Source organism: Liolophura sinensis, chromosome 11, assembly GCF_032854445.1.
Source record: "Liolophura sinensis isolate JHLJ2023 chromosome 11, CUHK_Ljap_v2, whole genome shotgun sequence".
NCBI classification, from domain to species: domain Eukaryota; kingdom Metazoa; phylum Mollusca; class Polyplacophora; order Chitonida; family Chitonidae; genus Liolophura; species Liolophura sinensis.
In genome coordinates, this window is record NC_088305.1 from 9677812 (window position 1) to 9705768 (window position 27957).

At 40.7% G+C, this 27957-nt stretch overlaps 1 protein-coding gene across 5 annotated transcripts in view; it reads left to right on the top strand.

Annotated features, from left to right (window-relative positions):
* Positions 1 to 1192: 1192 nt before the first annotated feature.
* LOC135477576 (5-hydroxytryptamine receptor 1D-like) overlaps positions 1193 to 27957 on the top strand; it is an 80743-nt gene continuing 53978 nt past the window's right edge. For 4 of the 5 annotated variants that reach the window (XM_064757725.1, XM_064757724.1, XM_064757728.1 and 1 more), the window contains exons 1-2: positions 1193 to 1533; positions 14869 to 15063. The gene's annotated coding sequence lies outside the window, so the exon portion shown is untranslated. The remainder of the gene's footprint in view (positions 1534 to 14868; positions 15064 to 27957) is intronic. The other variant, XM_064757726.1, reaches the window with a different exon arrangement.

Below are 27957 nucleotides of genomic sequence, written 5' to 3' on the forward strand. Positions count from 1 at the left end.
TCAATTCCCACCACACCCACCCCAACTCCATTGCTGGTAGTCGACTCCGGCTTAAGACATCCATTCACTACTTCAGCAAGAGCCGTGGTTATGCTCGATTTTGTGTTATAAAAGTTGTGTTAGGCCAAACGATGATTCTTTTACGTGCCACATTGCATAACAAACAAAGAACAAAGTGAAGAATTTTAGTTTTTTAAGATATCAAGTAAGCAAAACATTAATATACTTATTTGTTTTTTTAATTTTTGATTAGTGTTTTGCGCCGTACTCAAGGATATTTCACCTATACAACGGCGGCCAGCATTATGACGGGAGGAAACCGGGCAGAGCTCGGGGAAACCCCCAACCATCCCCAGGTTGCTGGCAGACCTTCCCACGTACGACCGGACAGGAAGCCAGCATGAGTTGAAGTCAAAGCGACCGCATTGGTGTGAGGCTCCAGGGTCATTACGCTGATCTAGCGCACTAACCAACTGAGCCACAGAGGCCCCAGATCATTTATACAAGACTATGGATTGTTTACACGCATCTCTTCGGCTCGTGCTTCTTTTGGCTTTTGGTGTCCACGAGTAAATATCTCTCTCGTAATTTACAACAAAAGTTAAGCAGACGAACATTCATTCTTTCAAAAAATAGAAAAAAATCGCTCCAAATATATCGTAAATATTTACAACAAGCATGCCTCGTAAAGCATTGTTCTGCTGTATTGTGTAGCCTCCTGTGACTTATTGTATGGCGTAGGCCATTTCCCCGAAGAGTGTCTATATTTGCACACTGAGTGACAAAAATAAACAGTGGGATGTCTTTAAATAGAATCGTTGTTAAAGACGAGCATTTGTACTTTAGTTTGAGTTAAATGTATGTTTATCTGTAATCATACCCACACAAGCCTCCCTTTCTTTTCCGGCCATTTTCTTTAGGGGGACTCTCAGACATAAACAGTCTCTCTGATTGGCTCATTTGAGAAAACATTGCAGAAACCCGCTTCCTCAAATAGTCCTGACTGTGACGACAACGATTAAAGTGAGAGAGGAAACCCTGGCGCTGGCAGCACCGTGCGCTAAACGCATGGCCTTGAGTTGAGAAGGATCTGGCGAACTGTTTGAAGAGTAACCGGACTCCTTGCAGGCCGTCTGACGTTCTTAACGGGTCAACACTTCAAAACATCACTTCTTAACGACGCGTTCAAATCAACACACGCTGTTGTCAGCTGACCGAGAGTATCCGACCAAAGCTGTCCATCAACTGGTAGGAAAAAGGCCCTCATTAATGTCAGCTTAGCCATACTAGTATCTCGACAGTTGTTTGTAACGACCGTTATGTGCGCACATCGGAAATTACAGTGTCTCTTTTAGACTATCGTACATGTATAAGTGTTGTCACAGAGGAAAGCATTTGTACATTGGCCGAGGGGTTGTCCGTTTTTGTTGGATCCAAGCTGTGAACTGCGGACAAACACAAATCAACTGGACTTGTACCCAACGAAACCCACTCAAATGCAGATTCACCTGTTTTCTTTTGCTGCTGATCGTGGTAAGTGGAAAAACCAAGTCTGTAAGACCATGTCTATAATATTACGTAATGGTTCATACTGTGCAATTTTATTATTTACACGTCAAATTATACCTATCTTGAAAATACCTGTACTGTAGATATACCTTTATGTATACACACCATCACACTCCAAGGTTCAATCCACTAACTAAACCTAGTCAGTTAAATTAAAAAAAAACTGTATATTTTAGAACCTTTTTTTTTTTTTTTTGCTTTGTCTACAAATAATGGAATGTAATCAACTGAAAGATTTTGGCTGCGAACATTACGAGTAGTTAATCTACAACAGTTTGTCTGATGCCAACTTATGCTGTTAAATCTATACGTACCTTCATAAATATGCACTGTACTGTTGTGCATGCCACTCTAATCATCCCCCTTACACAGTAAAGTGTGCGGTGAGAGATAGGTCAAGTTATGTTGCAATATTTTTTATCCGCATGATTGGTTAACTATATTTTTTTATGTTTATGGCTGCGCAGTAACTCGCATGTTGTCGACTGACTTGGGTGGGTAACAGTGGTTGGTTTGTTACAACCCAGAGTCCCCGTGCGTTACTAAACAGATACCACATAAGCGGTTCCAGATGTCTAAACAGTACTGTTAGAGCACACTGGCATGGCTCATGCAATCTAAACATGAGTATATGCTCCGCATCCAGCTCTATTTGTACACTGAAACAAAACACAGGCGAAATGGAGCCAGAAGAGACCTGATGATTCTGTTATTTCAAAGACGGCTATAGCGGTCAAGAAGTCGTGCAGTATGTTCATTGTTAACTTCCGATGGTAAATTCCAAATCGCATAGTAACGTTGAAATGTGTAAATATAGAGCGCACGAATGCCTAAACAAACAAACCCAAGTACCACATGTACAAAGCTGTAACTGGAATTTCTTCGACAAGACACACGAACAAAGGCGATCAAATAGATGTTTCTTAGAAAAAAACACCATGTCATGAACAGAAGTCGCACTTGTTCACACCTGAATCTCTGCAGTGTGGCCCTTCGCTTTGTATTAATGTTATTGTATGTTAAATGTGATGACAGCACAACATTTGAAGTCGAGACTAGCGACTTCTACTAAATTGCAGTTAACACCAGCGCATTTGTTTTCCGTATTTCATCTTAAGCCATCGAGCCATAGGGGGCGTGTGATATGCTACTACTTTAGCATTTACATGATCAGTTAGAATAAAACCATGACTGAGGCAAATTGACAAGAGGCCGTATTTCACCGGTCACATGTGAACATATACCAACTGTCGTCCTTGCTCTGGTATTACGCTCTATGCAGTAAGTCTTTATATATCATTATATTCCTTGGGACGTATGTGGGGTACTTATAGAACTGCAGTGTTTTTGCTGGGCTTTTCACTGTTTTCTGCATCCTTAAGCCTGAACGCCGAACTATACTTGGAGTATTCTTGACTGTACCGCAAAACAATCACACATTGAAATCCCTCAAAAATCAGGCTATAGAAGAAAGATACCTATCGATATATGTGCTTTGAAAATGGCATTTGCTCGACGGATGCATGGGAAATGGAATGATTAAGCCACTCCGCGCTTTTTGCAGATCTGTTTATAATTTGTCACTCGGATAAGGTCTATTTCTTAAAGCTCATTGGATAGATGTTCTCTGTATATGAATGTTCGATGCGAAAACAAGACGGCAATATGAGTGAGAATGCTGTAAAACGATTCGGTATATACATACAAATAACAGGTGAACTAAAAACACGCAGTGGCTAACTCGGGTCATGCAATGTTGTAAAACCTCTACATGGACGATAGAGGTTATTACGCCAAATACGGAGTTCTTTCTAAATGAATAAATTGAAAGGAAACATTTAGCAGCGATATGCAAAGATGCTTATGTTGTACATGTGTCAGTACTTTAATTACCATTTTGCACTGATATCTTGATAACTGTTGTGCACGATTGCGTTGATAAACATTATGCATCGTTAGTTTAAAACCCACGTGGTATGAATATATCCCGATAAACAATTCTTGATTTATTTATTTGATTGGTGTTTTACGCCGTACTTAAGAATATTTCACTTATAGGCCGCAGCCTGTATCATGAAAAAATTGTATCAGTGTATCAGTACTGACATCTATTTTGTACGAGTACAGTATACGTTGATGAACATTTTGTATGAGCACTGCGTACGATGATAATCACTTTGTATGAGTAACTCAGTGCATTGTCCCCGTAAAAGAAAAGCTTTTAACCATTGTAACATTTTCCTAGCCCCTGACTTAAAACTTCAAGCATCAAATTTTGGACACCAACTGTTTGCTTGTTTTCCCGGAAAAGCAACAGCATCTTTTTGTCTGTTTAATTCTGCATTTGATGACAGTTTGCGGCATCACTGGTTGTTTTTGTTGGACAGCAAATTACAGTGAAACTAGCTGTTCTTTCCCTCTGACAATACCTTGGAATAAGCCGCCTGTCTGTTCTCACGGAGGGGAGGGTCGCAGCATTGCGGAATAATAACAGTTTGTGCGTGTTGTGTGTTGTGGGGGGGGAGGGGGGGCAGTATCCACCCACTCTACCTAACCCCATTTCCCACAATCTGGAACCAGCATCTTTGAGTTACTCAAACCCTAATTACGTTATAACATACGGAATCTCTACTTTTTAACCCTTCTTTCTCTTTGCCCCACTGCTCTGACGCTAAGAACGCAGCCACTGTCAGAGGTACCTAAGCAAACACGTCGAGACTTAATGAGTTATTACGGCATGAATACTTCCCAAAGAGCAAAGCACAAAGTCGGCATGCTAAGGCAGGGTGGTGCGTGGCTTTACCGATGGTGCTTGTCCGTTTTAGGTGACTACAAGTAACGCACTACTTATTTCCTGTCTGTAAGATATGTCAAAAATTGGACAAAATTACGATCCTTTATTCACTCTGCGTTTGTCTGAAGCGATTGAATCCCACAAAGCAAATCCCATGAAATGTTACGAACACGTAACTACTGTTTCTGCAATGCAAAATAATATGCCATAATTACAGCCACTTAACAGCCTGGGTTTAATATGTAAACGTGCAAATGACTAACATGTGTTTTCATTGCAACATGTACGTGGGAAGGTCTGGCATCAACCTGCGGGTGGTCGTGGGTTTCTCCCGGGCTCCGCCCGGTTTCCTCCCACCATAATGCTGGCCGCCGTCGTGTAAGTGAAATATTCTTGAGTACGGCGTAAAACACCAATCAAATAAATAAATAAATCATTGTACCACAGTGAAGAAATTTCAGTTTCCTTTTGTACTGTTTTTTTGGGCAAGCAATATCGCCATATTGTCCAAATATCGTTATTTATTACATAGCACAAAAGGGGACAACTTCTTTCTTTTCTTTAAAACAACATCTTGTCAGTAACAAGGTGGATTTTTCAACATGACATCAGCATTCATGTTCGGTTGCCTGAACCACAAATATGATGCCTATCAGTTATGCCATCGGCCAAATCACCTCCCCTTGTTAGCCAAAGGGTGAACAATTTACAATTTTAAATCTATGAGTTACGCTTCGCAATATTATAAATAATCATATGTTTTATTACACTTACCTTATATACACGAAGATAATGTAACATGAGTAACAGCGTTTCCACTGCAACAGCATTATGACAACATTGTGTAATATTTCAACATGCTTTCTTCTTCATCTAGGTGTATTGTTACTATAAATATGAAAAATATCCATTGCTTTTTCGGCTAATAAGGTGCTTTAGTCTAACAACCTAACAACGAATGATGAAACATAACCATCAGGCATATTATGGGTCATTCCGAGATTTGGCAAAACAAATAATTAGTTTTTTAGTGTGTCGACATGTTTACTTCGTACATAATTTACAACGAAAATCAGTATACTTCCGTTAAAAAAAGCTTATCCAGAAATAACTAACGACGTTATCTGAAGAAAGCATTTCGAATTGGCAACTGAAAGGAATATAACGCAATGTTTGGCACATACATAATGCGTGATACAGACGCATGTAAGCTGGCAGAAATACGCCAGCGTCGTGTCCGTCTTATTTATAGCATTTTTAACCGTTACAGATGAAGCTATAGCTTGTTATAAAGGATTGCGTCTGGTTGCCTGTCATATCGGATATAGAGAATTACATATCTCGGCTAGTATTTGGCGTGCATTTGTATTTGGAAGGACGTTGGGCGATGTAGGCGACATACACGGCCGTGGATCTTGATGAGCTTTTCATTGGAATACCTTGGTGTGAAGGAACAGCTAAGGCTATATTTTTCTCTAAAGGCTGAATCATAAATCAGAAAACCAACCTCATAATTTGATAACCGGGGAAGTGTAAGCCTGGAATGATTTATTTTTCTTCGGCTCTTTGTATGAAGCATATGGCGGATTGCGCCCTTTTATGAAATTCAAATCAATCTATTTTGTAGTTTTAAAGGAGAGCCAAGCAATTACACACATATTATTCTGACTTTCATTAGATCCCTCGGTAGACGTTGATTACCCGACAAGGGTTGTTGTTGTTGTTGTTTCTAGAGTAACACTCTAAAATCGATCACAGCCAGACGGCTTTCTTGAGTCTCAGTGAAAAATAACCACCGACACGCTAACACTGTGCCAAATTACAGCGACCGAGTAATCAGCGGATGTCACGTGACACAGGAAACCGAGCCGAATTGTTACCTTGCTAAGGAAGCAAATACAGCGCGCTCTATAATAAGGATGAGAAAGTGGCTGAGAATTGTGAGTGCCTTTAACGGAAAGGTGAATCATAGCGGTAAAAATTTTCCAGCGGTTGACGTGAATAAATCACACAGGTGCTTGTAAATAGTCAACTGTGTCACACTCCACGCCGAAAGATCTGTCAAAATTGAACACCATCAGCCCCTTCCCCACCCCACCTCCCCATTCTAAAGGAAAGCTTTTAGTTTTCAAGCAATACGTTTGACACGGTAATATTTCCAATGTGACATCGGATAGATGAACACAAGTTTGGCGCCGTTCGCTTCAGGGGATAAACATTCAAAATGTTGTTTTCGAGGTGTTCGTGTCAGCCCCGATGTCCAACTTCCTGTTGAAGTCACCGGCCTGGCGTAAGTAGATCTCTGCTTGCGAATGTACGCTGAAATTGCCTATTCTTCTACTCGACCAAATGGTCTGTTCTGCGAGCGATACATAATTTGGATGTATAAAAAGCGAAATGGCGGTTAGCACAAAAATCGTTTCCGATTTACCGGAAGTAGAAGTCTAATCTGTCTAAAAGTGAACAGAAAATACATCCTCTCTCACCCTGCTTCCCGCAGCCTAGATGTCATGCCAGTTTTTACCAGAAAGCTGCTCTAAGCTTCCATATTGTAGGTTTTAGCCTAACGTAGTAGATACAGTCTATGACAATTGAAGCCTCCGTGTTTTAATGGAAAGTGCCTGTATGTGTCAGTATGTATAACTTCACATTTCTGTCTAAGTGCTATTAAGACATGCATACATAATCATCGGAAAATAACAATGCATTTTGGTATTTGAATAATCATCAGCGGTGAATTAATTCGCAATTTCTGTCATGAAAATTACGTGTAATGTTTATCATTTATATCGAGCTTTGCCATCTTAAAGTACCCTACCTTCAGAGGCAGCGCATGGTGTAAATAAACCGTCGTAAACGTTGTTATCCTTTCCATAATTATAGAAATTTTATCTCAATAAAGGAAAGCAATGCAAATTAATTTTTATAAGTCAATCAGTATACATCTAATTCAGGGTACAAAAGCTTTTAGGATGTATCGATAAACAAATAAATGGCTATATCTAACAGTGTTCGTCATATGGTAATCTGAATTTACATATGTAGATGCAAACACCAGCTGGCGCTCATCCGTTTGAAACACAATCCACTGTATGAGTCGCCACAGCCAACATATCATGTAGACAAGAACATTTAGAACTCATTCAGTCGCTATAATGCATACGTTTAAAATGAGAGAAGTTTCTGGTTCAAACCCTCCAAAAATTGTAGATTCACCTCCTCTTACAATTTCAGGAGTTTCAATAAATGACGCCCGTATGGCAGTTCTCGCAATCTAACTTTCGTTGACTGAAACATGCATTTTATCTATACGGTGTACGTGACATGTGGACAAGTAAGTTGCCAAAAGTTGCTGGTTTATTATTCCGGGGAGTGTGATTATCTCTTTCCATAAAAGCCCACGAACAAGGGAATAAGCGATCAGCTACAATGAAATAAACAAACAAAAAATCACCAAATATAACACACTGTATGTATAAAGGATATTGCCTCGCCTTTCTTTTAACAACCTTCGCAATTCTTTTAAGATATAATGATGAAATTTAAATGATGTGAGGCAAACGTGCTAAATAATCGCTTAATTTTTGTTCATTGCTGTAAAATATTATCGTCTTAAACGCAACGATACGATTCTTTGGGAGTTGCAACATAATGATAATTTACACATCTTTAGCCTTTCAAACAACTAAAAAACTTAGTATGACACAAGATAGTGTTAGACTACAATACTTCTGTTAAATTTAAGATAAGTGTTAACATTACATCACAATTGTCTTACAATGGTGAGTGAGTGAGTGCTTGGGGCTTAACGTCGTGCCCAACAATTTTTCAGTTATAGCTCCTCAGTCATATGACGATGAAGGAATCCTTAGGGTGTATGTAATGTACCTCCTTGTTGCAGGACGGATTTCCACCGCTCTTTTATCTAGTGCTGCTTCATTGAGACGACTTACTGAAGGCAAGTAAGCTGCCCCGCCCCGCCCGAGCCATTATACTGATACGGGTCAACCAGTCATTGCACTACCCCCTTCACGGTACAGCCGCCAAACGATGAAGTTACAACTTCCTCTTTTAAAGTCTTAGCTGTGACTAGACACAGGTTTGATCCTGGATCTATGAAGCGGACGCTCTACCAACCGTGCTATCCGGGCCGGTTCTTACAATAGATATAAGATTATCAACAATTATTTGGTGTTTTAAAAGAGCATGGCCACTTAAGATTGATTTTCCAGATTTTGATCGTCAGTGTTAGAGCGTAAGTTGTACCTTTGGGCTAGATACCAAAATGTTGGATATAAAACTATCAAATTTATGTATATTATTTTAATATTAAAAGAGTATGGTCACTGAATATTTATATTCCGGATTTTGAATGTCAGTGTTAACGCGTAAGTTGTAGCATTGGGCTAGAGACATAGCACTGTGGCTTGAAAGCTACAAAGCATGTCACCCAGGCTGTCCACATAAACTATTTATAAATGACACCATTCCCCCATGAAATGTAGTCTGGTTTGGGAAAACCTCCCGTCATCATATAGATAACGTCTTATACTCATCTTACAGACGACAAAAGATTACTCCAAAGTACTGCAATTAAATGTGTCCACGTGAAAATATCTGCATAACTTTAACGGAAAACAACACAAGCAGTAACATGTGTAAGTGTTTTTGAGAATATATAGTTGATAATAGTAGATAAATAGCAGACTTTTGTCGCAGTATATCATGTAGGCCACTGTTGTCTTAATATATTCGCAGTATGTGCCAAGAGGTACAGGTTATCCACATGTGTAACGTGCTGTAAAACGTTAAAATCAAGACCTTTCAAAACAGACCAGGGATTGAACACAAAACTGTTACGTTCATATGCATTAACATAAAACTACTTTTTTTCATCACGTTTAATTAGTTCTGTCATTAGAACAAGGAAGTTACTGATTAGAATAGTTTTCGACGTTTTATGTGTACGATTTTTCGTCTTGGACGTATTCATTGTATTGGCTTTGTTATGGTGAATTGATTTTCAAGCAAATTATCTCGGAAAACTAAAATGCTTTCGCGATCAAATTGGAGTCTTGAATATCTGGGCCGCTCTGAGAAAATCGGCAGAGTGATTGGAATTCCTTGCTTCTGCCCTGGCTGTACTCGGGCAACAACAATTATCGCCTGCAATTTCTTCCAAATCAGAAAGAGTTACTTCAGTGCATGCGTTTTTCTTCTGCTGAATTAGGTGAGAGACGTTTTTCTTGGCATGAACTCGACAGTTGTAACCAGCTGTACTCATAACGAACAATTCTAGTCAGAGCTTGACAGGTGGCTGACCAACGCGGTATCCAGGTATGTGTTTGTAACGATATTTTGCAGCTATCAATGGAGCATTATGTTCCGCTCTCAGGGAGCGAGACCTAAATCGCTTCCACTGTTAGTATCGGAAGTGAGCTTTCCGTCGTTCATTTTCGAGCAAGGAAGTATTTTGTTGTAATCAGATTTCTTGGAGATGGAATTAGCTTAGACTGTTTGGCAAATGTTAAAGAATGTGTAGGTAATTTGATTTCCAGTCACCAATTGATGACCAATTTACCGTCCAAATAGGTGGCCGCGGGCGGGAAAGGCGACCCACGTCACCGAAAAGGTGGCCACCGCCTCGCGCCTTCTCGTCGTTATAACAGAGGACCCCGGACGAAAACTAAATTGAACAGCGCTTTGGGGCGAGCTTCAGAGTTTGCCTCCGGGGAGGCGTGCCGGTGCAGTCAATCAGGAAAGTTGCTGACAAGGAGACAGGACGATTGCCAAAAAGATACGGAAATCACCGTTTTATTGTAATCAAACCTCAGTTTTATTTACCAGTAGCTGTTGACTAGGAAGTGTGCGTGTGTTTGAAGCTAGATAATCCCTGAGCTGTACACATTAGTTAATCGTGTCAAATCCCATTTCTCTTCGCGTAATGAAACGATGCCCGCTGTGCGCAGCGACGGTCTCAGACGGGTATTGGAGGAATTTTATCACTGAGCTCGCTTTTGCCCCGCTATCGATATGCCTACTGCGAGATTCGATTGAATTTCTAAGCGACAAAAACATCTCCTTGGCGCTAAGGTTCCCGTCCATTTTTTAAACCTTGGGTTATTTTCCCTTAGGCCAGGTGACGTTGGATCGCAGTGGCTGGGAGTCCGGGAGCAAGCCGTAATCGGCACGGTCTCTTCGTGTGGACGATTTTCTGGCTATCTTAATAGTCCCTGCCCGTTAACGCAATAAAGAGACACTCGGCCTCTGGCCATTCTCTGTTAAAGGTCTCTTCGGGTAGCCTCTTCTTAACTTACGCCAGACAATGGCACATGCCATGCCTGTCAGCGATCATTTTTACGCTCTTTGAATAGAAGAACCAGTTAACTTGAGGCAAAGGCGGGTGTCCAGGGTCAAAATAGGAAATCTGTGATTAAGGTGCAGGCTTTCTCATGATGCCGAAATGAGCATTAACCTGCCTGTGAACTCTGATTCCACCCCCACACCACAACACCCCCGTCCCGCTAAAACAGGCATATTGTGAAATTTTACTATATTACACATGAAAAGGTCTATGCTTTCGAGGTTTGCTTTTCATATTTGTCCCCAGCGCTACCGCTAGGTACATTGCTGTCCACTTTGTATCAATTAGCTTGTCTTAACACTTTCTTCGTGTCTAGCTTTTAAGAACTGCGTATTTACTGACACACTACTCAATAGAGAGGGCGACGTCCAATTACACTACTGACGAATGCCTCAAGTTTGAAGGTATGTATTTCTCTTGGATCTCCATTTTCCATTATATTTCGGCGAGCGCGCTAATAATAGTTGTATTCTAAATTTATGGCAAAGCATAAGTTATTAACATTTAAATGTCCCTTTGCTTGCTAAACATGCAGGGCTATTTGTATATTCGTCTGTTCTATTTCAAGATAAAATATTCCACGCTGATCTGAGCAGATGGTTTAAAAGAAGTACATGTAGTTGATTAAAGGGTTAGGAAATGTACAATGCCTTTACTCGGTAAGACTCATTTATCACCCAGAGTCTGCTATATTTCTCCAGGGACTAGCGATTTTTTCACCACACCAGTTTATTGTTGTATTCCTGTATCTCAGTACGTACGTCTACGTTTTAAGCTTCGAACCAGATGCTGTGAAAAACGCAATAAGCTCAGCGTTAAGGCGTCAGACATGAATGAACAATGTTATCGGTAACTTAGCTGTCATAACGGCTGGACATTTATATGTTTTGTGGCACCAATCGTCTTAGGCTTAGCAGCTGCGTTACCATGGAAACACGTACAAGAGGCAATACTTGCGTCTTCGAACAATGAGTGGGCATCATTTATAAAGTCTGGATCGACCTGATTTTTATTGTTAATTTGTGATCGGGTTTGTAGCCAGTCGGCCCTATGGTTACACTTGGTGTGAGCTATTCTCTAGCCTTTTAGACAAGAGCAGGACCCGTTTGTCTGTATATGGCGGAGACCCCTCCCAGTGGGGCACTCACGACACAGGACTTGAGCGCCAGACCTCAGGAATTGGCATTCTTGTCGCGCCACAATCCAAAAGCCTGTTTCCCTCAGATACATGAGTCTTCCTGCCACCTGCCTGATTGCTACACGAGACGAAGGCAGCGAACCGTGGAATGTATTGACAAATGTTTCGACGACTGCGCCGTTCACCCGTGGCCTAACACAGCGGACTGCACAATACCAAAACCGACTTACGTCGGAGAGTACAATTTGATACGAAGTCCTGAGTGTGGTCGATGATTAAAACACGTATGAAATTTAACTGTTTCTCCGTATGTCCTCATCAGTTACCAGAATAAGAAAATGGTGCATTGGTCAGACTGCGTCGTCTTGCTGTGTTTAATCCATTTGCAGATTTAGTCAATCCAACTGATGTTCTCAGAGATTTGAGTTCATCAGCTGTGATTAAATGCAACACTGTGTAACACAGTTGATAAACACGTGCGCTGTTCAGTCGTTGCTCAGCATATCGGCAATCAGTAACGTTGGAATACTGTATCTGATTCAGACTCCGCTCCTTTGCTGCCGTTAACCCATTTCAAACTCAGTGGCCTGGGTTTTTCTACCGTAAAGCACTAGGAGTACAACCAGTGTGATACTTGGTACATGGTAACGGTGAAATCTGGCCGTTCGTCAGTTTTCATGTTAATGCCCAGGATGCAGATACACATATCCTCTCTACCAATATCACTGAAGATGAATTAGGCCAACAATTACAATGATGATGGCTGTAAATTATGAGACGTCATCAGTTTAGAAGTATTCAAAATGATGCAAAATTTAACATTCAATTACACCAGTTATACAATTTCTTCAGCTTCCCCCCCCTCTCTGAAGAGCTCTCACATGAGCTTGATCAATGGGCAACCACTGCAATTATCCGAATGATATTTACTGAGTGAATGACTCGTACTTAACCATTTTTCAGTCACATGATGACCAAGGAATCCTTAGAATGCATGTAATGTTCCTCCTTGTTGCAGGACGGATTTCCTGCCGCTCTTTTATCTAGTGCTGCTTCATTGAGACGTCCCGCCCATTATCCTGATATGGGTCAAGCAGTAGTTGCACTATCCCTTTCACGCTGAACGCCAAGCGGGGAAGCTGCAACTTCCTCTTTTAAAGTCTTAGGTGTGACTCGACCCAGGATTGACCCTGGATCAACCGCTCCCGAATCGGGCCCCCTACCAACTGTGCTAACGGGGCCCGTTTATTTTTACTGTAATAATACTTATAATATTATACTATACTTAGTGAAAAACTTTTTATTTATGAAACAGTAATAGTTGCGCATGCTGAAAGTTGAGTGACCTAGATCACGTCTACACTGACATTTATTTCATTTGACTTTCCTTTTCGTGTCCATCATTGCACTGTTTTCGGTATAATGGTATACAGCGAGTACTATCCCATTGTAATTTTGAAGGATCCAGCAGTAACATAACTGAGAAATTTTACCTGAGAAACAGCGAATATGCGAATATATGCGCATACGTATGTAATCTATGCGTCGACATTCGTATACCAGCCGTCAACCAATAGAAACGTTCCATTTTAATAATCGACGTTAATAATACCAACACGACGTCTAATACAAGCTGTCAAAGAACAAAACGAGTATATCGAGTATGATACTAGGAGGGAAGCATGCACAGAGAAGTAGTCAATCTTTTTCAATGGAAAGTGCAAGGCATGTTTAGGCCATTGAGTGAAATCAGTATTCAAAGCTGTATAGTGCCCTGATGAACATAGGGCAAAATGTCAAATCAGGAGTTTAAAAAGCTGTCTCTTAAGTGTTTGAAAAGTTCAATGGTTAACGTGTGAACACCGTTATATTGTGTATCCTTATCTTCGGTTACCGCTACACCCTAACACGATCATGTAAAACTGAGAGTGGGTTGTCAGGCAGAGGTATATATTAGGCGGGTGAGCAGTGCATGACAGATGCATTGTGATGGTACACATATCAGCGATGATTTAAGCACTGTTTGAATCAGATTCACGAGTGAATAGTTCACTTATACGACGAAGGCAAGGATTTTCGTGGGAGGAATCCGAGTAAATCCTGTGTTCACCACTAACTTCTATGGTCTTACGACAACGTATTACAACGTATTGGTTACAATTAGTATAAAGTTTACTGATGAAAAAGGAACAAACGCCAAGACACGGACTGATGGAAGCGCTATGGAGCTGTAGTTAATACTGACTGTTGAATGTCGAACATATGTAATGGTATATCTGGATGATGAAAACTCATGTTAAATGTCAGACAGATTTAGTTTTTCCTGTCGTACAGATTTATTCGTACATTTAGATGACGGCTTTTTTTACACCTAAAGCTGACTGCTGACTCTCAGACAGATTTTTTACTATAATTTTACAGTTGGATAACCGTACTCTTTTTCGCTAAAGATTACATCTGAATGTTTAATATTGTACAGTCATTGCTGTGCGAAGACAATTCCTCAAACTCAGCCCTAGCGGGTTGAAACTGACAGACGTGAATATTCGACAGTCTGACTTTAGTATCTTGACACTTCTGTTACAATAAAATCCGACATGAATGTTGTACACGCATTGCTGTGTGTCTTGATAACAGTTGTATTACGGAATCAGCATTTGTGGTTAAAAGTGTGACGCCAACTGAGCCTATGCCAACAGTTGCACCTCAGATCACTTGTAGCTGTTAAAAGTTGATTTTCGTATGTTTCACAGCCGGGCCAGTTACGGATTGGCTGTGTCGTATGGGTAACGTCCGCCTCCTCAACTGCAGCTCTCTCCATCGATCGGACCCGCTGCTCGTGGGGCGACCGTAGATCGGCGCTCAGCCGTTTGCCGCCTTCACAAGGTACTACCCTGTGCTACCGACTTGTAGCGTAGCGAGGGGAAAGAGGAATCTTTACTGCATAGGCCTTTTGCGCATCCCATTTCCCCCGTAACAAATCACAACTACATGCAATTTCAGGGATTTCTTGTCGCCAATCGAAGGATAAAGAAAGGGAGATTGAAAAAAAAGATTTCCGCACTTCATGGGCTGCAGCGGCTCACTTATTTCAAAGGAAGTGAAATTACTGAAATTAACTGACTGCTGGAGAGGAGGAAGGAGATTACCGGAGCCTTTCCTGGACGGTTATTTCACGCGACCCTGTTAAGGCAGCAGGTAAGTCTTCTTCCACCGCCGCCGTACTTCCCATTCATGACTCAAGAGCCTAAGAGTAGCGCACTTGTTATAGATTATTTGTCGCTCGGGAAAATATTCTGCTCCCTTTGGAACATTTACTAAATGCATTTCCGTTTTGACGTCAAGTGTGTGTGTGTGTGTGTGTGTGTGTGTGTGTGTGTGTGTGTGTGTGTGTGTGTGTGTGTGTGTGTGTGTATGTGTGTGTGTGTGTGTGTGTGTGTGTGTGTGTGTTTATTTTAATTTTAGGACATATATCTTTTGCTGGTTGTAAATAATATTTTGGATAGAGTGGTGCAATGATTCTGAAGTGAAACCGTCAAACTGAACATCCTCATTGGGGATGATTTGTCGCAATGAAAAAACAATATCAAATATACTCATACTGGGTCAATGACTGACAGATTTTTCTCCTTTGTCGTCAGCTGTATTTTTTAAACACATAACGTTTTACTAAGAATGTGGATAGAGTGGATCAATTGATTCTGAAGTGATTGCAGAACTGAACATCCATTGGCGACGAAATATGTGACAGTGTGACATATAGCATCTTTCACGCCGCTATTTTGTCCACAAAGCGACAAGGAAACACTTTGTCTGTATTACAGCCAAAGATGTATGAGCAAACGATATGACGAAATGTGCTACAATTGCAATGGGTTCGAAGTGAATAGCCCATCACAACGTGATGACAATAAACGCACAGTAACCATCGAGAATAAAGCGGCGATGCAAATGACGTAATTCTTCACGCAATCTGATTTACTTCTGCAAACAAAACTGCAACCGGAACAAGTAGAAAACCGTCATAACCGTTGGAATTAGAACTTTCAAGTTTAATATCCTATGTTGTTTTGCTTGGTTTTTCTTCTCTCTGGCGTCCAAATGGCATAAATCACTCTGCGTATTGATAAAGTATGGCGATAAAATGTTTCTTTTGTTGTGCCCCATGAAGCGATGGCAGTTGATAGCGTCCGATTTGCATCACTGCATAACATAAGGGGCTTTAATACGCAATACTGTAACGAAAATGACAACATAAATCATGCTATGAGAAGAAAATAACTGATGCTACGTGTACTTGTGGAGAACTAATCCGATCCCCCGAAACACCTGGGCCCTATTGTTCAAAATTGGATTAAGTCAACACAAGATTTAACTTCAAGCCAAGTCTTCAATTGGGTACCTAACATAGATAAAATTGTGTAACATTATATTAGATATGAACTAAAAATGCTGCTGTCATACTTAGGCTTTGGAGAACTGCGTTGGCTGCCGAGTTTGGCTAAAAATTTAAATATAAAATATGACCAAATACAAGTATTAGTTAATACACCTTGGAGCAACTGTGCCCAGGGTGAATACATACCCCGTTGCATATCTCTAGCAGCTATGTTGATCAGTTATGCACATGTAATATGGAACATTTTGAAGAACTGGCAATATCTGATCACAAACATTTTTAAAAAAAATTAATTAGTAGTGTTAAGTAATGGGAATAAACGAAATCCTATGTGACAGAAGACGTGTAAAATGACGCATTTGCTTCATTGTAGATTGAATCTAATCTGTAATTAGAAGATAGATATACCGCATGGAACAATCGCATAGAATACTACCGATATCCAACCAAGACAGTCAATATATTTTCTTAACATTGGATGGTAAGGACGTAGATTTGTGTAAAGCGCATGCATTTGTGTCGTTTCTGCTTCTGACAGCTTCTATAAAACATTTTCCAGCAAATATTATACACGTTTCAACTTTGCCGCTGCTCAGGTATGAACGCTGAAAATTAAACATATTTTCGGCTAATCAGAACACTGGCATGCACACTACAGCATGTGACAGATTGTCTGACTATGTAAAGTGTCCATGCGTGGCGTTTCTGTGATCAGGGTGTTGTTGAACTGCTCTCTTATAAATGATATGAAAAAGTAGGACGGACAACACATAATTTACAAATGCATTAAACAGAGCCATGTGCAATAGGTAAATGTATTCAATGACATGGAAGGGTTTTGACGCTCTTTTCAAAGCATGCATCAAGGTGCCATGGATTCTTAGCCGACGGTCCTGATAACTGTAAAAGTGTGCTGAAGAAGTCAAAATTTCATCGGAATTATACACTTCCGTTTGTACCGTCGTATGCGTATGTTCTCGTATATAGTTTCAGTTCAGATAAACTATTCAGTTCTTCCCTACTGTTGCAGGCTTTACATGAAATAGACCAAAATTTGCAAAAAAAAAACATCACTCGTACCTTCCAACTGTGTGCATGTAAAAGGCAAAAACAGTTATATGAAATAAATCAGTGTCTTTGTGCTTTCGAAACAGACGGCCACTGGGTTGCAAGCACTGGCTCGCTATCTACAAAATGCTACTTGTTTGTAAAATAGTAATCCATATGGTTTCTCGTTGCTTGACCCAAGCTTTCAGAAGGTTATTTATTTATTTATTTGATTGGTGTTTTACGCTATACTTAAGAATATTTCACTTATACGACTGCGACAAGCATTATGGTGAAAGAAAATCAGGCATAGCCCGGAGGAAAACCCACGACCATCCGCAGGTATGATGGCAGGCCATCCCATGTGCGGCCGAAAAGGAAGCCAGCCTGAGTTGGACTTGAACTCCCTAGGATCGCAGTGGTGAGAGGCTCCTGGGTCATTGCGCTGCGCTAGCGCGCTAACCAACTGAGCCACGGAGGTCTCCCCTTTTAGTACGTGCCTTATGTACTATCTCGTATGGCACTATAATTTTTATAAGTATATACATATGGAAATTGTCTTAGCTGTCGATATCTGTACTAAGAGGACCTAACAATGCAGTAATTTACACACATCCCTTCCACATTTGAGTCTCTTGGGGACAAATTTATTCCTGAAGTAGATGTCGCCGATGTGGAATTTTGACGGGGAGACGGTCACTACATCATTGTAGGTAAGCTTCCAGGGACAGTACTCAAGTCTCTCAGACAGGTCTGATTGAAACAGTGACGGATGAACCCCATCTCTATTTTATACTCCACGCTGTCTTATTTGAGAACTTTTCAGGTCTCTTTTCTTTCATTGCCCTACCGTACGAGCACAATAGATCAGTCTTCATCGTGACGGCGAAACATAAAAGATACCAACTGTGTTGAGTAGAGTCGGGAAAATGTCATTTCGTCCTGCACAATATGGCCTTAGTGGCCTTTTCGTTATGGAAACGCCACGCAGCCCAATCTCCAGTCTTGATGATCATTTATGACTGCGATGTAGACTTGTCCAGGCCTGGGATGCCACTGTTATTTCAATTAAATACCAGCTCTCCTGTGGAATAATTAGGTCGTCCTTTAGCCCCAACAAATGGGACCAGAACAAAAACCGGTATGTGCATATAACAAATGGCGTTGATGATGAAGAGGGTAGAGATGGGTGGATGTCCATCGGAGAACTCCGCAATTACGTGGACTCGCTACGACACCCGACCCGTCCAAAAAAAAGCGGCCCTTTAACAGGAGGGAGAATATTGGAATCGATTGGACAAATCGTTCATGCTATTGTTGGAGGGAGCGAAACCCACACCGATATTGGCAAAAGCGATATAGAGTCGGCGTGTATAAACCTCGGATGGATAGCAATGATATTGGGCATAATACCAGCTTGTCGCAACACAGTCGATTTTTATACTGTATCAGTCTGCCATCAGACTCAAACCAGGCAGTGTTGTTTTTGGATTTCGTTCCTAACCAGCGCTACACAACGGTGAGGTGTTAGTATGATATTAATATGAGAAAAAAAGAAGGATTGCAATGGTGGAAAGGCAGAAGCCGACCATTGTACAAACTGAGGAAAAGGTCGTTAAGGGAACGGTTGCTGTTCTCGGCTCAAGACACTGGTCATCGATCCAGCTGTATTAAAACTTCCTTCATTTCGCCCACCCACTTGCGGCGCTTTTTCTTCTCTGGTGTAATTGATTTTGTGTTACAATGGCCCTTCTGCGCCCTCATACTTTGTTATAGTTACTGTACGCAATATCTGACCGCGTATATAGGTAAATACTCGTCCAGCACAGTACAGTCAATGGACTCTCCATTAAAAATAAAACCTCGCCTTAGTGACCAGTTCCTATTCCACTTATATGTGTTCCGTGGCAAGTGATCATTTAGCCGGTATCCCGGGTATCCCCCTTCCCATCCCGTATCCTCACGTGACGGTCTTGCCTTGTGTTTGTAAACTCCTCGTAAACTGACAGCTACTTCATTTGTAGAACCCTATACTAATATAAGTCTAATCACCACTGCAAAATCCACCCGTGTGTAATGGGTTATAATGAGGGATGTACGCCGGTTATCTACCCACCAAAGATATCCTTGCCCAGGCTAAAACACAGCCGAATCCGTTTACATGTCTTGTAAATTGACTACTAATAATGCTTTGTACTGCAAGCAATTTTTTTTAAAATGTCATTTGCAGAAGATTATTACACGCAAAAGGTAAACTCAGTATATTAATATGTCATTATACAGAAGGAAATGTTATACTAATGCCTCCAGAAACATTTTATCTCCCCCCCCCTCCCACCGACAAAAAAAAAACAAATACAAAATCCAACTGCCTGTACCGTTATAGCAATTTGAACCAATGACTGAACAAGTTTTATATAAATAGCCGTGTTTCGGGTGACAGCGCACGTGGCATCGACTGCGACATTCCCCGTGAAAAACAGTCCACCACGCGGCGAAATCTGCTGGATTACAATATGAAAGACCAAAGAGGGAAATGAGGTTTAATCCGAACTCCGGTGGCTACCCTTACCAGCTATTTTGACAAGACACGTCACGTATAATTAAAAAAATGAAGAATTGGTAACATCTAGTAACACATATAAAATTTGCAAATCTATAGCAGCGACGAGAGTTTGATAATTGGTAGACTGTCACACGTAACCGGTGAAATAGGGTACTGCTTTCAATGCACGCAAGTTTGGCTTTTATGCAAGCTGTTCAGGTAAATTGTCACACGTAACAGGTGAAATATTGTACTGTTTTCAGTGTACGTAAGTTCGGGTTTTATGCTCTCTGTTCAGGTAAATTGTCACACGTAACAGGTGAAATACGGTACTGTTTTCAGTGTGCGTCAGTTTGGCTTTTATTCTAACTGTTCAGGTAAATTGTAACCGATGAAAGACGGTACTGTTTTTGATATGCGTAAATTTGGCGTTTAAGCTAACTGTTCAGGTAAATCCTCAGATAATGGTAAATTACAGCCGCCTTCCATCACAACCCACCTGCACTACGGCTTGAGAAAAATAAGTTAGAGAGCAGTCTTAACGACCGTGTTCCTCTTTGTGACATACATGTATTTTCAGGGAAGTCTAAGACCTAAATCTTCAATAAGACAAATAAGTCTTTAAATAATTTATTAAATAAAATAGCATAACAATCGACAAGATGACATATTCAGAAGATTTTGGGGGGATATTTTTTGCTGCATTTCTTTCCACCTTACTGATGACCACCGTCGACTAAGTGAAATATTCTTGATTTTACGGCGGTCAGCATTATGGAGAGAGCATACTGGGCAATGCCCGTGGACTTATTCAAAAAAGTATGCCCATATACTTTAGATTTAGCCTCAGCCAACCTACGCCCACCCGCCACTAAACAACTCGGCAACTTTTATCTTTGCTTCTATATTTTGTGGGTAATAAATTGATGTATTCGTACACATGACACCATATGTTAACGGTATCTGAATACTTTGCCTGATAACAAAATCTAACCGCCGTGTGGAGTTATCCAAATCGTTACTCACTGTACGCTGGAAAACTTGCAAAGATCAAAAGCCTAAAGTGGAGACCTATTCCCTGACAGGAATCGAGCGTTAAACAGTTAACCAGAGCAAGATAGCACTGACTCCAAACCACAGTGTTGTTTCCATTTGTGTGTATAGATGGTTATAAAAGCTCAAGGACATCAATCATTTTTCTGTGATTTTTACACCTATTTTCTTTTGTTAGGTGCAGATAATAACATTGTTCCTTTTTCGTCTTTACAGTTACTTTAAAGTTTAAACGTTTTAATCTTTAATCCCGACATTCGAAACCTTAAAATGAAAGCAAAAGTTGTTGTAGCATTATTATGCTGTATATGACGAGAACACCAGCAATTTATTTGGGCGACGTTCTTGTCCGATATTGAACGAAATACTAACCCTCCGTGGGCTTGGGAAAAATGTGTTAAAATGTAGAGGTATTGTCTGCAATGTCTTTTAAATGAAATAAAACATTGTCACCTGGTAAAAAACAAACTGAGAAGGTGACATTTGCCAATTACTATACATTGTGGTCTCTGCTCTGCTCTGCTCTGATTACATGTCTTCTTACGATGTTTAAAATGCAAATATCTACTGAACCTAAACTACGCTTACACTTTTATATTTTATGATGAATTTATTTTTGTCGGTGTCCTTCACCATTTTTATTATAGGTCAGGAGCATGACGTGAGAGGTGAACCTAATATTTGATAACTATGCAAATATTTGAAAAACGAAAACTTTTTGTGGTGTCAAGGAAAACATCCGTCATGTTTTCAAATGAACATTTTATGGTTGTCTTATCTGAAACAATATGGATTTTAATATACATTTCTTTCTGACATATGCTTTACTTGTGCTTGACCTTGTCACTTGCGGTCGGCGAGGAAACCTTATAGAAGTAGAGCACGCATTTGTAACCTCAAAAAACCATGACAAATGCGACATGACGCTTTAAAAGTAATCCAATATCCAACCATGTTCCATCGGGAAACCTACCAGGCGTACCGGCTGTGCTATTGTGTGTCAGATACAAACGCGTGTCAAACCTCGAGCAGGACTGGAGAAGTGGCAGGCATTTTGACCCGATATATAATGTCGGTGGTATTCTGAGGATGATTGAGATCTAACATCCTGTGGTATCTGCTATATGTCGTGCTCCGCATGTTGACAGTGTCATTAAGAGACGAACGAATAGCAAAATACACAGACAAATTTAGGTCAGACAAGATTTATATGGTATCAGCTTCCATTACACGAGATGATATGTTTGGACAGAGACGTGCCACTGATATTTGAGCCAATCAGTCTTAAACGGTTCATAGCTCGCTCTAGCTGGGACGTAAACAAACAAACAACTTTTGTTGTTTCGTTACAGACGCCTTGCATTCTAGCGGTAATTTGGCGGCAAGCATCGCTTGATGAAGTCAGTAGCATGATTGTGATCCATCAGCAAACCACTCAGAACAATGCCGCAACGCACTGCGTTTTTAAATATCAATCAGCCATTAGGGTAGATAAATGGATATCCTTTGGAGTCATTGCGTTAACACAGGTGCTTGTGAAACGGGTTATACGGGTAACATGCCATAACCACTTAGATTTTTTTTGTGGACACTGTAACAGCTACTAGGGGGCAAAGCCACAGTGATGGCGAGGCAACATTGCTTCATCTATAGAATTATAGCCCCTCCGCCTCACGCTCGAGTGCCATTTACATTTTCACAATTAAATCGCGGGCTTTTGTACAATTTGTATAGAATCTTGAGCGGAAAGCGTCCCAGGAATTTAGCGGCTGAGTCTATTAGAGCCGCCGGCTGACATATATCACTGCGCATGTTTACATAGGTCCCTGTAATTGATCAGCGCCTAGGCTTGATTAACAATGGACTGTTCCCTAATGTGGTGATAAATTATGGTTGTGTTGAGGATGAGCCCCATAAATATAGCCTTCAGTCGCTCTCGGCTGACCGCGCCTGAATGAAACATGGGCGAAAGTGGCTGCGCGATCGCCATTAAAGCTCGAAGTGTCCTCTGTCCTTTATTAAGTTGTCTTCTGCCTGTGCTGGATAAGTCTAGCCCGTGACGTCACTGAGTACTGCTGACTAAAGACAAGTGCATTTTATGCAGATACCACAATACCAATTGTTCGCATGAGTTATAATTTTCGCATCAGCTGAGTCTTTATCCCCACATATAGTTTCATTCAATTGTCGGTTAGATTTATGAAACAATGTTGTCGCGCTAAAACTAGAAGCTATACAGCCTCTAAATGATGCTATGACCTGACTGATTGGGGAATGAGTTACTTTATTCAGAGGCAATAAACAACGCGGGGTGCTTTGACCTCAACGGCCGTTCACAGGATCAACACACGTACATGTGTTTATGCCTTCTGCAATTGGCCAGCGATCGAGTCTTGCAAATTTCTCGGTCAGGTCAGAAATAATGCCTGATGATTCTGTTCTCGTCATTAGGCACACCAATCAACAATGAGTCAACACGATACATACTGGCCAAAGCAACGTACCCTATTTTCCTTTTTGTTCTGTAATACATCACACATCTGTACTCGCAAAGGATAGATCTAGTTCGTAAGCACTATATCGTACCACAAGAAATTGATGAGTTTTTTTTTTTTGTTTTTTCTTTTGGCACAGATTGGAACCAATAGTTATAGCCAGTTACAAGTAAAAAAAGACTCACAAATAAAGGCATACCGGTATCCTCAATGTAGCATACGGCAAATGCAATATTGTGTAGGTCATTTTTCCACTCTGTATTATTGATTTATTTATTTATTTGATTGGTGTTTTACGCCGTACTCTAGAATATTTCACTTATACGACGGCGGCCAGCATTATGGTGGGAGGAAACTCACGACCATCCTTTTTGTTTTATTGAACTGCATAGCTAAAAAGGTTGCCCCCCCTATAAGCTGATGTAATTGGTCTAATGCACGTGTTTTTAGCCGGGAGAAGAAGTTATGTAAGTGGCTCTGGTTCTGCGTCTGTCTGCTCGTCGGTCGGTTGGCCGATTTCATTGTTTTGGTTTCCTGTACTTTTACCTGGGCTGCACGGTAAGTCTGCTCATAGTCTGACTAAATTAGGAGTCTGCCTGTAAGGTAGTAGAGTGGTCTCTCACATTGTCTGTTTCATCGTATTCTGGTTTGTTTTTGTCACCTTAATCGAACAAAATTGTTAGGTTTTCTCTGCGATCGTACAGTGCTCTCTGACATTGCCTGTTTCACCATATTCCAAGTTATTTATCTCTCTGTAAGATCGCACAGCGGCCTGTTACATTCCCTATCTCACCGTGTTCTGACTAAGGAGACATACTGTACAATGTCATAAAACAGTCTCTCACTCTGTTTATGTCAACTTAGTTCAGATTGTGTATAAGATGGTACAGCAGTTTGTTTCATGGTCTATGCCACCGTAGTCTGACTAAGATGTCAGACTCTGTACAAGTTCCAACAACAGTCTCTCGCTTTGTTTACTTCACAGTAGTTCAGACTGTGTACACGGTCCTACAGCAGCCTCTCGCTCTGATTAAGTTGTCAAACAATGTATAAGGTGCTAGAACAGTCACTCGCTTTGCTTATGTCACTTGTCCGAGTAAGTTGTCAGTTCCTACAGCGGTCTCTAGCTTTGTTTAATTCACCGCAGTTTAGCCTGCATATAAGGTCCTACAGCGATCTCTCGCTTTGTTTATGTCACCGTCATCTGACTTGATTCCCATCCCGTGTATTAGGGGGTCCACTCTCGTTGCGTCTGTGGAACCATGTATGCAGGCCTGCTGAGCTGATGAGGCGCAGCTGGTTTACCTGGTCATGCTAATTGTGCCGACCGGCTTTGACGCGCCGTCTGCGCTCAGCAATCACCCATAGCCGACTGTTATACCACTGCCAATTGATCCGCCTCTGTCGCAATTTGTCCGCGCTGGAAAATCAGGAGACCTATCTCCATGACCCCGTCTCATTTAGGTAATAGTCTCGATATGCACTGATATGCCGACGGATCCGGGCTATTTAATATCTCTCTGATAACTTGTGCTGTGGAATAGATTGTCCATAACAGACCGCTACAATTACGGCTATTACTGTTCCAATTATACTACAATATAACGTTGTTTTTTTTTTCCCGCCAGAGTTGTATATGGAGCTGTGATATTTCATGTTTGTGCGGTATGTAATCTGTAAGTTCACGTGCATACTATGGAATACTTCCACTTTTATAGGAATACGCACGTGCATAGCATCTACCTCCTTCCACACCAACTCTTTCCGTTGTCAAGTTGTTAGAGCCTACGTCTCGAAGCCCAGCTGTTTAGGATCAAACCTCACTGCCCGATTTTCTCCCACAATAATTCTGGCCGCCGTCGTATAAGTGAAGTATTCTTGAACACGGCCTAAAACAACAATCACATCAATAAATACAGAAATCAAACCCCGGTTTGTTCATACCAAAGGCATTAAAAATAATTACTTATTGCTGCTTTCGCTTGGTGATCTGCACTGGGTGGTTATGGCAAGGAAACGTGACTGGTTGGCCCGGTGTCAGTATAAAGTGACTGGTTTGGGGTGTCATGTCTGGTGTCTTAATTACGTATGATACTTCAGTGGCGGAAGCTCTTGGAAACACTATATGTATACCCACATCCTGATTAAATCCTCGTACAACGTAAGAACCGCCACACTGAACACTTATTGAATGAATTCTTTCAAACATAGATAACATCGGCGAAGATTAAAAATGTTTGTAACATAGGATCAGTTGCACGTATCTTTTACTTAAATTAAAGGATATTTATGCCTCGAATATCAATGCTTAAGGTACTCTCTTAAGTGTTACAACATCCAGGAAGACATTTCTTGTAAAACATTGTTGATGGAAACCTGTAGATGTTGCAACAGCCAATCGTTAATTGAAAACCAAACATGTAACACATGCCGTTGAAGGACTTCTGCTTAACCCGGGCCTAGGGGCACGTTATTCATCGTGTTGAAGTAGATCGTCAGTTTGGATATATATGAACGGTTGCAATACAAGCGCAACCACAATACGCATTTTGTTGTCGACAACTGATTTTCCAGGATAGCCCACGATTTCAGTACTGATTTCACTTAGTTGCCGTGAACAGTCCTTGCGTCTTGCCAACCTCATTGAAAACTGACTGCAAACTGAAAGTTCTTTGGTGTTTGTGTCACACGTGGTTTTGGGAATTGGTCTTGCGATTATTGACCTGGAACTTCCTTATTTGTTGACGGCTAGTATGGGAATGTCTGTTTCCACACATTGATTTCACTCGTTATCTGGCAACCCATACGCGTAACGTTCCTCAGTGACTGAGTAAGGCGCGTATCTCCATACATTCTGCTCTGTTCTACAGGGAAACTATACCAATACGGCATTACAGTTGAGGAGGTAAAGACATGCATTTTATATTTCTGTTGAAACGGTGCATGCAATTCATACTAGTGGTTAGGGCAAACGCACAGCTGCAAGCATTCTACCTGTAACGCATGCTAGTAGGCAGGAAAACGCTTTCCAATTAATAAATGATATTCTTTTAATGGTCAAAACACATAATAATGTAGTGTGCAACAGTGTATAACATAATAAGACATAATATATAACAATAGCCTACGATCGAAAGAAACACCTGACACATCCCGTTATCTGAAGGTAACGAATAGATCTAACACGCCAAAACACTCATCAAGTGCTTGACCTAGCAACGCTTATATTCCAAATGCCAAAGATCGTATATGTGTTTGAACAGCTACAATCTACTTTAACGCATGCTAACGTTTGGTTTTCATTCTTGTGAGATAAGTCTGCTCCTCACGCGCTCTCAATTTACACTGGTGCAGGTAAACCACCAGATGCTTAAGATACCCAGCCTGATATTGCTTTACACAGAAAGTCAAAACGCGCATGTGCGCTGCGGTTAATAGAGCGATAATTGCTGCATAGATGTTATCGTTCTTTATATAGCCCTCTGCTGAAAAACAACTTATCTGGTCTCGGCTAAGTTATCCTCTCATATGTTTATAATTTGCCCAAAGAACATACTGGCATTTTTAATGCCCTTGTTTATATAAGTTCAACTGGGGCTAAAACACTTATGTTGTTTAATTTCCAAGCCTCTTGTACCGAGCGGTTCCTTCATGTGTCCATCTAGCGGCGCTGGGCTAATGAAACTATGCCCGATCCCCACGCCATATGTTTCCAACACTCGAAACACCTGCACGTGCGATCACGTGTGGGCAATATACAAATAAAAATAGTACTTTTGTCACTTTAATCCGTTTTTATGGGGTATCCAGTCCACATATGCCAGGAGAAAAAAATGAGAGATGAAATGTAAACGACATATCAAAACAACCCACTCAAAATAAAAAAAATATCCATGAAAAAAAAGATATAAATGTGCAAAAATTTATATGAATAATATATTATATGAATATGAGATAAAGTAAACACCTTTCGGTTATGGTTTGACTCGTCCATTTTTTTTTTTTTCGCGTTGAGGGGAGGTACTGTTAAAAATATTTTACCTCGAAAGTAATTATAGAAATTATATATCAGTATACATATAACCTGTGACTATACGTAATTCTTAAGTAGTACAAACAGTAAAACAGGTTTCTAAAAGTTTTTTTTTTCACTTTGTTTATAGCGTCTGCAAGTTCACCAACACCTACAGAGTGATCTTACGGTAGAGGTAGTTTCTGGGAACTATTTTTTACAGATGTTACGGTGATTTTAACTGCTCGGTACATGGATAAGGCAAACTCATATGAAGAAAACCATATGACGTCACGTCGTTTACACGTGGCACCAAGTTGTGCATTTATTGCCACGTGCACCATTTCTTACACATCCTGACATGTGTCAATGACAATGTATAGTGGATGGGTAAACACCTCTGCTACTAGCCTAGGGTGAAAAGACGATTTTTTAACGGTGTTCTAACTACAAGAAAATAATAATATGTGGTTCAGTACAGAACCGTAATTGTGTCAGTATAGCTATAATTACCATTTTATAGCCGTGTCAATTTTCGGCT